The sequence below is a fragment of the Sorex araneus genome, chromosome X, assembly GCF_027595985.1.
Source record: "Sorex araneus isolate mSorAra2 chromosome X, mSorAra2.pri, whole genome shotgun sequence".
Lineage (NCBI taxonomy): Eukaryota > Metazoa > Chordata > Mammalia > Eulipotyphla > Soricidae > Sorex > Sorex araneus.
In genome coordinates, this window is record NC_073313.1 from 170,165,618 (window position 1) to 170,181,781 (window position 16,164).

Consider the following 16,164-nt stretch of genomic DNA (forward strand, 5'->3'; position numbering starts at 1 on the left):
TCATCCTAATTTTCTATTGGATATGTTAAACTTCAAATATTAATCAAAAGTATCACACAACACTAGTTTCTGTATGGTGCTAGTCAAAATACAAAATGGATAGAGTGTGTGGCTGAAATTTGCAGTGTGTTGAGAGAAAATATAACATTTACTCTAATGTGTTAATTATCTCAATTCAATAATCTGACGAAGCACTTAAACCTATACACATATACTTAAACATATATTTGAATGCACAGTAGTATGGTTGTCCCATTGTTCATTAATTTGCTCGAGCAGGCACCAGTAACGTCTCTATTGTGAGACTTGTTACTGTTTTTGGCATATCAAATATGTCAAGGGTAGCTTGCCAGGTTCTGCCGTGTGGGAAGCATACTTTTGGTAGCTTGCTGGGCTCTCCGAGAGGGATGGAGGAATTGAACCCGGGCCGTCCACATGCAAGGCAAACGCCCTACCCACTGTGCTATTGCTCCAGTCCATTTGAGTATATATTCACAAATATATATGTGTGTGTACACACACAATGGAGAATGACATTTTAAATTAATAGATATTAAGACTAAGTTGACAATTCCTTAGTTACTTTCACATGTCTCAAATGTTTGTAATAATTTCTGAAATCACTCTTGTATGGAATTTACAATTTACAATTCCACTCATATGACTCTCCCCATTTTTAGCATGCTTATAAAAGCAGAAGATATGAATAATAGTAATGCCATTTCTAATTCAAAGTAATGTGGAATGTGGCATAGCAATAAAGTTATTTTATGCTTGTGGAATTCACTTATCATTATTTGTATGACACAAATAACTGGCAAGGGAACCAATGTTTCGGGGAGCATCTCTCTTGTGCCAGAATTTTTCACATGGGAAGCACTTCCATGCAGGAATATCTCTATGATTTTAAAGCTTAGGAGTCAGTGGTTTTGAAAGAAAAATTTGCTCAATATCATGCAAGTCTGAGTTGAGAATCAAGTTGGGAATTATCTGATTTCCAAACTATTGATTCATTAACTATGTAGTGTCTAATTCCAGAGATAAATATTAGTTTTAAGGAGCAAATAAAATGAGTAGTAAGGAAAACTTTCTGGAGGAAAAGATAGTGCAAAGATACTATTTGAATTCATATTTGTAAATGAAACCAGCTTCATTGCCCTTAAGGTACAAATAAAACCTTTCAAGCATATTATGAAAAGTAATAGAGAGTCTAGCAGATAATCAAGCTGAAAGAGAATGCTCTTTTCTATTATTCTTTTTCAGTCTTAATCTATTTTAAGTTGAGTCCACAATGCATGGCATTTACACACAAATATTCACACAATTGTAAACACATAGAGGCACCAGTTAAGGATTAACAGCCTTTTTAAGTACATAAGCATTCTGACCAAATAAAATGTCCAACTTACAACTAATTGAAATTCTCTTTCCATATCTTTAATATTATTGGCATTTTAAAAAAGTTAGTAACTATGCAGATTTTAATTTCACTTACTTGACAACTACTATTAAACTGTTTTCAAATTGACCCTTGCTAGATGGAGCACTAATCCTCCCCACACAATAAAATGTATTGGCATATTTTTACATGAAAGATTTTGGAAAAGGGTATTCTGAGGAATAGCATATACTATCAGGTTTTTCTATTACAAAAATTTAAAAAAGAAAAGCTAAATACTGGATTAAATAGGTAATTTGCTGAAGAATTTCAGATTTTTTGAAAATGTCAATATTGGTATGAATTTTTTGGATTAGTAATGGCATGTGGTATACTTAAGTCTTATTTAAACAAATCTTATATTATTTGGGGGGATATCTCTACTAAAATTCAGACTTATCAGTAACTCCTTCATATAGGTTTATGACATTAATTTGGTATATACATATGTATATATATGTTGATGAGTTATTTGGGAAGAGATATTCCTGAACATAATCACTGTATCGCACTCATCCTGTTGCTCATCGATTTGCTTGAGCGGGCACCAGTAATGTCTAGGTGAGACTTTTTGTTACTGTTTTTGGCATATTGGATACTGAACGAGTAGCTTGCCAGGCTCTGCCATGCAGGCGGGATACTCTCAGTAGCTTGTCGGGCTCTCTGAGAGGGACAGAGGAATCGAACCCGGGTTGGCCATGTGCAAGGCAAAAGCCCTACCTGCTGTGCTATCGCTCCACGAACATAATAATATTTATATTTCTGAACATATTCAAGTGTCCCTAAAGTTTCTGTTTTTCCAGTTCAAATATGTATGGATTTATAGACAGATAGATAGATACAATTTAAAATATAAAGCACCTGTTTTCAAAGTACATGTACCCGTATTGCCCCTGATCCTGGACCACAAAAATGAAAAGGACAAGAAAATAAAGAAACTGAGTTTTGAGGAGTAACAAGAAATGGATGGGAGGTAACAGAAATAAGGCTCAGGGACCTCAAGCACATGAGTCATATAGACATGTGGTATAGGCATATGCATGCATATATGTGGTATACATACAGATAAACACATATAACCTTCAGAGCAGCAAGCATAAGATCCAAAGAACAACAAAAGTTGAGGAGTGTGAGAGAACCTGAGGACATAGGTGGAAGGAAGTTGACACTGGTGGTGAGACTGTGTTGGAACACTGCACTACTGAAACTCAACTATGTATAACTATATAAATCATCTCTTGTATCACTTGTATCACTTGTCATCCTGTTGATCTTTGATTTGCTTGAGCGGGCACCAGTAACATCGCCATTAGTCCCTGTGACGTGCTAGTGTAGCCCAATGATATCTGCTCGCTCCAGAAACAGGAAGAGCCTCAAACTGTTTATTCCGGGTTTTAACAAAGAAGTCTGAACATCTAGTTGGTGGGCGGCCATGCAGTCTTTTGACATCTCATGGAATCCAGTTGGTAACGGCTCTATTTCAGCAGTCATCTCTGAGTTGTATTATGTGTCCAGCCCATCTGATTTTTGATGCCTTCACAAATGAGACAGCATCCCTGATTCTTGATTGTCGACGGAGGTCAGAACTCAGAATTCCTTCTCTCACTTGAGTGAAATGTGATACTCCTATCATAGCTCTTTTGATTCCTCTTTGGGATACCCAAATAGCATTCTCATCCTGTTTTCCTAGGTCCCAGATCTCTGAGGCATATGTTAGTGCAGTAAGAACAGTGGAGTTGGAAAGATGTGCCCGGAGTTGGAAGTTCTTTGTCCTCTTAACCACTTCTTTGATACTCTTGAAGGCGTTCCATGCTGCTCTCTTCCTCCTGCGCAGTTCTGGTGCCAAGTCATTCCTCATGCTGCATTCTCAACCCAGGTACACATAGCTGCTGCATTTGGAGGTATTTGTTCCGTTGAGAGCAAATGGAACATCAGGGACTAGTTTGTTTTTCATGAACATCATTTTGCTGAGATTCAGCTGCAGTCTGACCTTTCCACACTCGAGGTTAAAGTCAGCCAGCATTTGTGCCACTTGGCTAATGTTTGGTGTTACTAGAACAATGTCATAAGCAAAGCAAAGATGGTGTAGTTGCTGACTGTCTATCTTCACTCCCATTCCTTCCCATTCCAGTCATTGCATGACGTTCTTGAGGGTGGCACTAAAAAGTTTCAGTGAAATGGTATCGCCCTGCTAAACCCCTCTCTTCACATCAATGATCACTTCCTTGTAGAATGGTGAGATCCTGGTGGTGAATCCATAAGACAGCTCATGGAGGATCTTGATGTACTGAGTTTGAATGCCCTGATTGGCTAGGGCTTTGATGACCTCTTCAGTCTCAACAGAATCAAAGGTCTTCTTTAATATAAATCCTAATAGATTGATCATCCTATATCATACAATGTTCAAGCCATACATATGCTACTAATTATTTTCTGCAGTATTCCTCGTTCTCTGACCTGCAGGGAAGTATTCTTCAACTTTTTTCAACTGCATAATAATGAGAAATGAATTATTTCACAGACAAGCTGATGACGGGCATAAAAAACCAAATGCAGGTAGCAATTAAAAAAATTAAACCCAGTGTTACAAGTTACTTAGCTAGTAGGACATCTTCTGGTGCTTGAGGTATAATTTTTTGTTATTGGTGGACCATCAGGAAATTTTCATGAACCAGCACCTGTCTGCAGATAATAGAATGAAGAGCAAAGCGATATTGGTATTAGAAACTCCATCTATATCTTGTTATCACTGTATGTATCACTGTATCACTGTCATCCCATAGCTCATCAATTTTTGCTCGAGCGGGCACCAGTAACATCTCCATTGTGAGACTTGTTGTTACTGTTTTTGGCATATCAAATATGCCACGGGTAGCTTGCTAGGCTCTGCCTTGCGGGTGGGATACTGTCTGTAGCTTGCTGGGCTCTCTGAAAGCGGAGAAATTGAACCTGGGTCGACTGTGTACAAGCTAAACACCCTACCCACTGTGCTATCTTGTTATAGTAAGAAAAAAATGTAGTAATTATTAGTTTTCTGACAATACAAGTGAAATGGAAAGACAGAAATAGAAAGAAAAACTCAGATATTTACAATCTATGTTACAATTTGAAAAGCAACAAACATTTTATAAATAGAGAAACTTTAAATTACCGTACTCTTACAACAATAATGAACCTTGGGAAATTTGATAGTTTCTCTTGTATAATAATGCCATAACAGAAAGTAATGAATCAGTTACCAAAGTTAATCTGCATTTCATAAAATTTTATGTACTGTTTAAATAGCAAAAATACTTTAAATAAATATTGATTAATTACTTGCCTATAGCTAAGATGTCACTAGCTAGTGAATAGTAAATTTACTGGAATTTATTTGCACTGAATTCCATTTTTTTTGAAATTTAAACATTACCTCTTTAAAAGCAAGCAGCCTGTGGCCACATTTGGACTGAGATACTAATCAGCTAGGAAAATTTTTACATATTTTAAAGCAATAAGATATGGGACAGAAGCTCAGGGCTAAATAGAAGTATGTGGAAAAAATGCAATGCAGCAACACATTTAAATTTCTTCTTACTGATTTCACAATTTCAAATTATGTGTATATTTAGTTTATATATACATGTAAGAAAACAAAGGGATCTGGTGTTAGGTATAATACTAACTAATAAAATGACAATATATGATATTTGAAAATGTTTAGATGGACTATGCTTATCACTTACCGCATTAAATGTTGCATTTTATTAAAAAGTCATATTATATCACTTGTTGAGTACTATTGCTACACCTAAGACACCGAGGGCTTAAATAATTTGTTTAAAGTTAGAAATGAAAAACATCTATCAGCCATTATACATTATATTCTTATACATTATAAAGGATTACATCCTGGTTCCTACCTCACAGATGCCTTTCCTTTATTGTCAGTAATAGATGGTGTCAAACTACAAAGAAGGGATTCTATATAGTTCACTACATTTTTCTTAGAATATTTAGAACTGAAAAGATTAAGCTCAAGTGAGTGAGAAACTATGGATATTTGGAAATTGACTGGTAGAACAGGGAAAAATAGATTTGTTTTTAAAATAGAAAAGATAAGCCAATGAAAAGGTTTAGAGTGTAGATATGGAAACATTAGATGAAAATACACAATATATATAGAATATAGAAAGAGGAGAGCAGTACAGAGATATTCAGTGAATGCAGGAAGATGTATGATTAGATAAATAACATGAATAAAAGCAGGAAAGTATTATGCTGATGTCACAATGCTCATACAGAGAATAATAATGGAAACAGTAAGCTTAGTCAAATATAAAAAAAGGAAACATAACAAAAAGTAAAATAAAATAAATGTGAGAAAACCCAAAATAAATCGAACTGAAAAATATTTCAGGTAGGAAAGTTATTTCTAAGATAAATATGTTGTTAAAATTCAAGAGTTAGCTAAAACTTATGTGGCTAATGAACATTATTCAGAAATATAACTGAATTACATTGTTTATTTTTTGTGATAATATTATAATAACAACTAAGTATATAACTTAGGATATGCCCAGCACAATATAACATTTATATATATATATTTATTAAGTCACTTAATCTTTAGTGCATTGATGATAGAAAGCAATGCATTACACAAAGTAGAGGTCAATTATTGCTATAAAAATACATATCAACCCATTTAAATTGTATGATAATCCTATGAAGTAGGAATTTATATGGATTATATTAATTTTATAGAGAAGCTAACAACCTGCTCAATGACATGCTGGACATGCTAGAGCTAGAATTTGGTCGTGGATAATCTTGTTCTAGAGCCTAGTTCTTAGTATTGATGCTACTTTGGCATTCATACCTTCTACTCCCTGTTAAGACAGGTTACTTTCTAACTGCACAAAAAAATTAGTTAAGCGAAAAGCCAACAAATTGTATTTACAATTTTTAGCCATAAATACCGTATTAAATATTACTTATAATGAGAGAAAATGCAAAAAGCAAAATAGGCTCTAAACTATAGGAATAGTGGTTAGTGACACAGTACAGTGAATAAGGCACATGCCTTCTTGTGGTTGAGGCTGAGACTTAATTCAGTTCCCAGAACCCCATCTAGTCCACTGAGCACCATCAGAAATGATCCCAAATTAAAAGCTAGGAGTAAGCACTGAGCATAGCTGGCTGTGGCCCCAGTATCAATAATAAATATAATAAAATTTAAGAAGAAATTATAATTGCTCATAAATATTCATAAAAAATATAAGATGCTTTAGTGCAGAAATGTCACATTTCCCTGTATTAATCAGACACTCAAGAAGGGATGGTGATTATTTAGTATTTAATGTCTGCAAGAGTTTAAAAATAATTACTTATGAGTTTGAAATGAAATATATATTTATATATAGTTGGAAAAGAACATCTTTAAGTGTAATATGGATTTTCTTACAAAAGCCAATTTCTCCAAAAATAACTGGAATAATAACAACTCTGAACAAGAACTGAATACTGAAAGTAGGTAAAGGGATATACCCTCTCTGTATAATCGTGAAGTGACTAGGAATCCCGAGGCTCAACTCTCTCACCGCCTGCATTCAATGGTCTTGGGCCACTACCCCCACCCCAGACAGCTGATGCCATGTGTGGATGAAGGAGGAAATGAAGGCCAAGATGGTTGGTAATTAGTTGCCATTTATTCCATTCTCCCCATGTGCCTGTGTCAATCTCACTAAGCCATTCATTCCAGTCTCCTCCTGTCTCCCTCATTCTTCTCTCCACACTCCACACTCCACTCTCACCACCTTGGACTCTCCTCTCTTCCTAATTCCTGCTTTGAGAGTAGAAACCAGACCCAGGTCAGATAGCACAATCAACATATGAAAGCCCTCCTCTGGGGCCAGAGCAATAGTAGAGTGGGTAGGGCTTTTGCCTTGCACTGGCTGACCTGGGTTTGATCCTGGCATCCCATAAGGTCCCCCGAGCACTTTAAGGAGTAATTTCTGAGTGTAGAGCCAGGTGTAACCCCTGTACATCACTGGGTGTGACTCAAAAAGAAAAAAAAAGAAAGCCCTCCATTCAAGGGCGAAATGCCATCTGGGGCATGTTTCTCCTTTCCCTGTCCAAAAATCATTTAATTAATATATCAATTAACATCTTAATTCTACGTCTCAATATTAGTTATTTTAAGAGATACATTAAGCTTGTAGGGTGGCTCTCCTGGGGACATCTGGTTATAGATCTCAGACTACAGTGCTCAGGCCAGATTAATCTTTCCTCACCCTAGCAGGGTCCTAATCCAGTTGTTACTTTTTGAATCATGACAGAATTTTTCTATGACCATGCTCTTAACTTATAGTTAAGTATTATGGCGCTTTGACCTGGCCCATTTCTATGCCACGATAGCTCACAGCTGGCCCTGGTCCCTTCAGTTTTGCGTTGGGACCCTGCTTTTGGGGTGCTGGGAAGTAAGGGCAACTGAGGTTTAAATTAAGAAAACAGGTGCCCAGGAGTGAATATCTTTTGGAGTTAATTAACTCCCAAGTTACAAAAGCACAGCATTAAATGTCTTCCTGTGTCGATACAAAAAGGACATTGCTCTGAATTAACTATGCAATAGATGCAAGGAGAGAAAAGCAGGGTTAACAAGGTCTGATTAGGAGATAAAGGTAATTGACTGGTTGGAGAAGCAGAGCACAAAGAAAGAGTTTACAAATAAACACAGAGGAATGGGAGCACTGTGATAGTAGTAACCCAATAAACCTAGGCTCCCTGTGGCAAGGCAGAAAGGACAAACCAATGTTATCCTACACCTCTCAGAACCATTTTTGCAATCATAATGCTAAGAAGGAGAGAGAGAGAGAGAGAGAGAGAGAGAGAGAGAGAGAGAGAGAGAGAGAGAGAGATTAGAAAGGTACCTGCCATAGAGGCAGGCTGTAGTGGGGCGAGGGCTAGGGGGTGGGGGACAGGTTGGGAGGGTGGCAGGATGATGATGGGAAGCATTGATTATGGGAAATGTACACTGATGAAGGGATGAGTATTGGAACATTCTATTACTGAAACCCAAACATAAACAACTTTGTAACAGTGTATCTCTTGGTGATTTAATACAAATAAATAAATAAATGTCAACCAGTATCAAAAGAAAACAGAAAAAACAAAACAAAGGTTAATTCCTCATGAGTAGTGGTAGCATATGGGAATGGTAAAGAGACATATAAATGTATCAATTTAAACATGCTTTCCTTGCTCCACTTCACATTTCTTGCTCCCTTATCAAAGATTAGATGATCATATATTTGGGGGTGTGTGTCAGAGTATTCAACCCTGTTCCATTGGTCTGCAGCTCTGCCTTTGTTCCAGTACCATGCTGTTTTAATGACTAACGCTTTGTAGCAGTGTTGGAAGTTGGGGAGGTTGATTCCTCCCATTTTCTTTTTCCCAAAATTGCTTTAGCTATTCGTGGGGGTTTATTGTTCCATATGAATTTCAGGAGCGCTTGCTCCATTTCTTTGAAGAATGTCAAGGGTATCCCTATAGGGATCACATTGAATTTGTACAATGCTTTGGGGAGAATTGCCATTTTGACAATATTAATTCTTCCAATCCACAAGCAGGGGATACCTTTCCATTTCCTCATGTCCTGTTTTATTTCCTGAAGTAGCGTTTTGTAGTTTTCATTATACAAGTACTTTACCTCCTTTGTTAGCTGATTCCACTGGCAAAACTGGACAGCTACATGCAAAAAAAAAATGGGCGTAGACCTCCACCTATCACCATGTGCAAAAGTCAGATCAAAATGGTTTAAAGACCTCAACATCAGACCAGAATCCCTAAGGTACATTGAAGACAAGGTCGGCAAAACCCTCCACGACATTGAAGCCAAAGGTATCTTCAAAGCTGACAAGCCACTGGCAAAGCAAGTGAAAACAGAGATAAATAAATGGGACTATCTCAAACTAAGAAGCTTCTGTACCTCAAAAGAAACAATGACCAAAATACAAAGACAATCTACAGAATGGGAAAGGATATTTATGCAGTACCTATCCGATAAAGGGTTGATAACAAGGATATACAATGCACTGGTTGAACTCCAGAAGAAGAAAACTGCCAACCCCATCAGAAAATGGGGCGAAGAAATGAACAGAAACTTTCCAAAAGAAGAAATCCGAATGGCTGAGAGGCACATGAGAAAATGTTCAACATCACTAATCATCAGGGAGATGCAGATCAAAACAACAATGAGATATCATCTCACACCACAGAGACAGGCCCACATCCTAAAAAACAATAGCAACTGATGTTGGCGTGGATGTGGGGAGAAAGGAACTCTCCTTCACTGCTGGTGGGAATGCCGACTGGTTCAGCCCTTTGGAAAACTATATGGATGATTCTCAAAAAGTTAGAAATTGAGCTTTCATTTGACCCAGTAATACCACTTCTGGGAATATATCCCAGAGAGGCATAAGGTATAGTAGAGATGACGTCTGAATTTCTATGTTCATTGCCAAACTGTTTACAATAGCCACAATATGGAAAAGAACAGAGTGCCCCATAAACAGATGACTGGTTAAAGAAACTCTGGTATATCTATACAATGGAATACTATGTAGCTGTCAGAAAACATGAAGTCATGAAATTTGCATATAAGTGGATCAACATGGAAAGTATCATGCTGAGTGAAATGAGTCAGAAAGAGACAGACATAGAAAGGTTGCACTCATATGTGGAATATAAAGTAGCTGTGAAGTACAAGCTTACAATGATGCAATTTCTGGCCGATATTTCTCTGGACTTAGTTACTAAAATACTAAAATACAGAAATCCAAACCCGTGCGGCTGCTAGTGTGGCCTCTCAACCTCATATCTCTTCATCCTCAGCAATGGAAAACAGATTATCAAATGCTTTCTTTTCAGCAGGTCGACTTGAGGGGGGAGAAACTCCAAATCAATAATAGTGAGTTTTTTGTTGAAATCTTGAATGTAATCAAAGTGAAAGTAAAGTAAAATTTACCAGTTACACATGTGGGGTGGGGGACTGGGGAGGTGCGGGGGGAGATATACTGTGATTCTTGGTGGTGGAATATGTGCACTGGTGAAGGGATGGGTGTTCGAGTATTGTTTAACTGAGACTTAAACCTAAAAGCTTTGTAACTTTCTACATGGTGATTCAATAAAAGAATAAATTAAAAAATGTATCAATTTAAATTAACATATCAGTAATGCAACTCTATCACTGTCGATGTATCACTGTTGTCATTGATTTGCTCAAGAGGGCACCTGCAATGTCTCCATTGTGAGACTCGTTGTTACTGTTTTTTGCATATCGAATATGCCACGGGTAGCTTGCCAGGCTCTGATGTGCGGGTGGGATACTCTCGGTAGTTTGCCGGGCTCTCTGAAAGGGACTGAGGAATCAAACCCAGGTCTGCAAATGCCCTACTCACTGTGCTTAAATTTATCTATCTCAGATGTTTAAAGTTATCTTCTTGTTCCTTTCTTCCTTTCTTTCTGGTGGGCAGCCAGGTATAGATGGGGACTCATGCTCATCTAAATTGCACAATTTCCTTTAAATTCTGTTTCTCCTCAGCTGAGTTATTCGCATTGAGGATCTTTGGCTATCATGCTCTAGTCTTTGAAGGTTTCCATGTTAGGGTCTGTGTCACAGTTTCTACCATTTAAGGTTTGTGTCACAGTTTCTAATTTTTCCCCATATGTTTTATATTCATTTAGATATGACACCTCATGTGTTTTAGTTTCTTAGAACAATCAACACCTCTGCATCCTCTATTATGCATACAGGAACTCGGGAGAGCATTCCCTGTAATGAATAGGATAAGAAAGCCCAGATTTGGGATGTTGAGTAGCAGCTAACACAGACCCATTTGTACTTAATCACACACATTTTGCATCACTGTTACAGACCCATTATTTTTTTTAATGATGGGATTCAGAGAAGCCCTGAATATCAAGTATGCACACATGTTCTCAAATATTTTTCTATACAATGTATCTAAAATGTCCATGATTTCTATATTTTAATTTAAGAATAAGAGAAATCTGGAGATACTAACCTATTTATCTTTTCTCTACTCTCATCTATGTATGTTTTCTCTACTCTCTCTCTTTCTACACAAAAAAAAGGAAGGGAGGGGAGGGTACCACACCGGACACAGGGCACAGGGCAGCTGCGCTCTATCTCTCCTGCCGCCCATGTTCGGTAGTCTCCAGCCGCTTCCCCCACCCCGAGGAGGTTGATGGCAATGACGAGGCAGGCGAAGGAAGGAATGAGGGCCAGGCTGGTTGGTCTGAGTTGCAGTTTATTCCATTCCCATCTCCATTCTCCTCTGATTCTCCTCCTGCTTCTACCTCCCCCATCCTACTTCATTCTCCTTCTCCTCTGAATCTGGATCTCTATCTAGCTTCTCTAGATCTGGCACTGGAACTGGCCGGCCCCCAGTCTTTTAGCCTAGTTAAATCCCCAAGCATAAGGTGTTGGGGCTTACACACAAGTGTGGTCACAACAAATAGGGGTAAAGTTCATTTCCTCAGGGGGTGCTCCTTCTAGGACAGATTCTCTTTCATTAGGACACCCACCCAAGAGTAGAATCCCATGGGTGTGTTTCTCCTCTCTTTGTCCAACTAACATGTAAGTATTCAGAATATTAATCATTTTGTATGAACCTAGCAAGAGAAGCATTAAGCTTATAGAATTGCTCTCCTGGGTTCATCTGGATCTCAGACTACAGTTCTCAGGCCAGATTAGTCTTTTCTATTCCTAGAAGGGTCCTAGTCTCATTGTTGCTTTTGGATCATGACATGACATGTCCATGACCAAGCTCTTAACATATAGTTAAGCATTAGGCACTTTGGCCAGGCCCATCTCGATGCCAGGGTAGCACATAACTCACCTCTTGCCCTGGGTCCATCCCACCCCTCATTGGGACCCTGCTTTTGGGGGTGCCAGGAAGTAAGGGCAGTTGAGGCTTAAGTCGAGAAAGCAGATGCCCAGGAGTGAATAATATTCGAAGCCAATTAAATTCCATGTTACAAAAGCATATTAACAACTGTATTTCTTTGTCCATACAAAAAGGACATTAGTTTAAAGTAAACTATTCAAAAGACACGAGGAGAGGAGAAAAACAATATTAACTTACAATACAAATTCAGTGTCCTAGAAAGTTCTGACCTTACAAATTAACAGAGTCTGATTAGGGGAAAAGCTGATTAACTGGTTGGGGAAGAGAGCATAGAGAAGTGGTTACAGATAGACAAAGGAATGGGAGTGACTCGGGAGCACTTTGATGGGTGTGACCCGATATGCCTAAGCTCCTTGTGGCGAGGAGAACAGGACATACCAATGTTGTCTTAAAATGTTTAGAGATTATTACCAGATATACCTAAAGTCTTTGTGGCAAGGGAGAAAGGACAAACCAATGATATCCTACACTATTTGACCCAGAAAACTAGGCAACACAGTACTCAGACATTTTATGCTCTTTGACTTACCCTCTAGATATGCAAAGAAGCTATGTAAATTTTACAAATCATTAGAATCCCATATCACCCATGCACACGATTCTTAAATATGAGAACACAATTTAAAAAAATTTTCTCACACAAAAGCTTGAAAATTATACTTAGCAGCAATGATTTATTCTATTTCATTCAATGTACACCTTTGTGTGTGTGTGTGTGTGTGTGTGTGTGTGTGTGTGTGTGTGTGTGTGTGTGTAGGGTGCTGGGCCATACCTGTTTGTTCTTAGAGTTTCTCCTGACTCTGCTTTGGGATCATTCCTGGTGGTGACTATAAAGGGTGTTCAGGATCAAATACATGCTAGCTGCATGCAAGGCAAGCACCTTACATTACTTACCCTGTACTTTCTCTGCAGACTCTGTATCTCTTTCAGACACAAAAGATAGCTCAGAAACCATCAGAAATAAGGGACTGTGACAACAAAACATAAAAAGTCGCACCTCAAAATAAAGATCATAGATAGCATAGCCATAGCGGGTAGGGCGTTTATCTTGCATGCAGCCCACCCGGGTTTGATTCCCAGCATCCCATATGGTCCCCTGAGCACCACCAGGAGTAATTACTGAGTGCAGAGCCAGGAATAATGCCTGTGCATCACCAAGTGTGACCCAAAAAGCAAAATAGCACAGCGGGTAAGGCGTTTGCCTTACACGCGGACTGACCCGGGTTTGATTCTTCTGCCTCTCTTGGAGAGCCTGGCAAGCTACCGAGAGTATCTTGCCCACCGTGGCAGAGCCTGGCAAGCTCCCCGAGGTGTATTCGGTATGCCAAAAACAGTAACAACTAGTCTCACTCACAATGGAGACGTTACTGGAGCCCGCTTGAGCAAATTGATGAGCAACAGGATGACAGTGATGATGATGATTAAATATTTTAAAACAGCTACAGATACAATATACTTAAAGTGGAAATTTATCACTCATGGGAGTTTTTATAAAAGAAGCTGTTTAATTTTTAAACAGCAAATTCAGAATGATAATAATGGAATTACATGATCCTTAAAATATATGGTACATTTCTTTAAAGCAGATGATACTAAAATACATTACTGTCACTGTTCATTAATTTGCTCGAGTGGGCACCAGTAATGTCTCCATTGTGAGACTTGTTGTTACTGTTTTTGGCATATCAAATATGCCACAGGTAGCTTGCCAGGCTCTGCCATTTGGGCAGGATACTCTTGGTAGCTTTCCAGGCTCTCCCAGAGGGGCAGAGGAATCGAATCTGGGTCAGCTGCAAGCAAGGCAAACGCCCTGCCTGCTGTGCTATCGCTCCAGCCATACCATATTATGATGGAAAGAAAATTTGAGCTATCTAAACTTGAGCTCAGTCTCTAATATCTATCAAAATGTAACCCTGGAAAATTGTTAAGCTTCTTTAGGCTTTAGTACCAGGAATAAGTAGAAGAAAAGGCATTAATTTTGTCTGGTTATATATCTGTATCTAGCAATGGATCTTAAAAATAAATGTAGAATAACACTTGGAAAATTACAAATTACCATGTGTGTATAATACAACTTTAAATTACTGTAAAATTATTGCACTTCAAAAAGGAAAATTATTTGGGTCAAAGATACTATTTCAATTCTTTAACCTATATTTTCTTAGCTAGAAAAAATTAAGTGGAATTTAAATGATTAAGTGCAGAAATTATTACTCATTATCTGCCTACTTATTTATATGTCTAGCTACTTAGAAAACTGCAGGGACCAGCTGAATCGGTTGCACAGCATAAGAATGTATTTTAAGTTTTCTAGAAGATTTAAAATATTTGAAAGTCAATATTTAAAATTAAACCGAGTAAGTCAATAGAGCACACTGACAGTACGTAAAGAGCAATCACCTCTCTGAGTAATTAACCTTTAGAAACATAATACTAATGGCTATAAATTACAAATTCATAATGATTTATTTAACTGCCTCACTATAATTAAAATATTTCTAACTCTCTGCAACAACTTAAATAGCATGGAATATTATTAAACATATCATCAACTGCTTGAGTAAAAATACATTTCTGTTAACAGAAAAACAAAGTCAAGTGATTTTAAGTTAATTAATTTTTTCATAGAAATAGATATCAATTTCTATGCTTTAACACCATCATTTATCATTCCTATAACTTTTAAATTTACATACGATAAAATCCAATTTTGTGAATTTAATCAGTTTAAAGAAAAGCACAACTGTATATCTACTACTAAAATCATTATACAGAACAGTATATTCACTAGAAATTCCTGTGCTGCCCATCTGGACTCAACCCTTCCCTTTTTCCTAAATCCTACAAACCACTGATCTGGTCTCTGACTCGATAATTTGGCATTTCCTCCATGAAAGATATAAAATTGTAACCTGTATAGAAAAGGGCATTTGAAATGCAGCCAATACTTCATCAATGTTACTAATTTGTTACATGTGATGTAAACAAACAAATCTTTCATGTGATATAACAAATTAGTAACATTGATGAAGTACTTTCTGTCTAGCTATTCCCATGAGGAAGAATGTTTAGTTTACTCCATATTTTGGTAATTATAAATAAAACTGCTGTACTATCTCTCTGATCCTACCAAACTATTTCTGAAGTGAATGTACATTTTGCACTCCCATAAATATCATACTGATTTTCTAGTGTTTTGAATCTTAGTAACTATGCAATATCTGCTTTACTATTGCTGTTGTATATAAAATTTTCAACTCTTTTAGGAATGCATAACATTACATAATATTTCATTTATACTTTCCTAATGATTGATGGTGTTGCAAAACTTTTCATATGCTTACCATCATTTATGTACTTCTAAGGCTAAATGGTCTATTGAAATATTGAATGCATATCTTAATTAAATTATGTGATAGATCCTAATAGGTCACATATCTCTAGAATGTAGTTTTGTTGAATTTCTAATCTCTAAGACCGGGGATCACAACAAGTCATGAGCAGGCCACTAGCAATGACAACCAGGTTGCATATACATTAATCTTGGACTTGTAAGTGGTGAGAAGCAATGTCGGCTTTAAGTCACCCACTCTATGACACTTAAATGTATCAGGAGTTAAGATAAGATGATTGTTTTTATGTTGTTGAGTTCTAGGAGTTCTTTTTATAGTCTGGCTCAGAGTCCTTCTTTTCATGTGATGGAAAATGCAGCATCTGGAATGGTTGATCAGGAATCACAGATTCCGATTCAGT

At 37.4% G+C, this 16,164-nt stretch overlaps 1 protein-coding gene across 1 annotated transcript in view; it reads right to left on the reverse strand.

The window, feature by feature from the left end:
• THSD7B (thrombospondin type 1 domain containing 7B) overlaps window positions 1–16,164 on the reverse strand; it is a 1,129,969-nt gene that overhangs the window by 517,199 nt on the left and 596,606 nt on the right. The window lies entirely within an intron of this gene.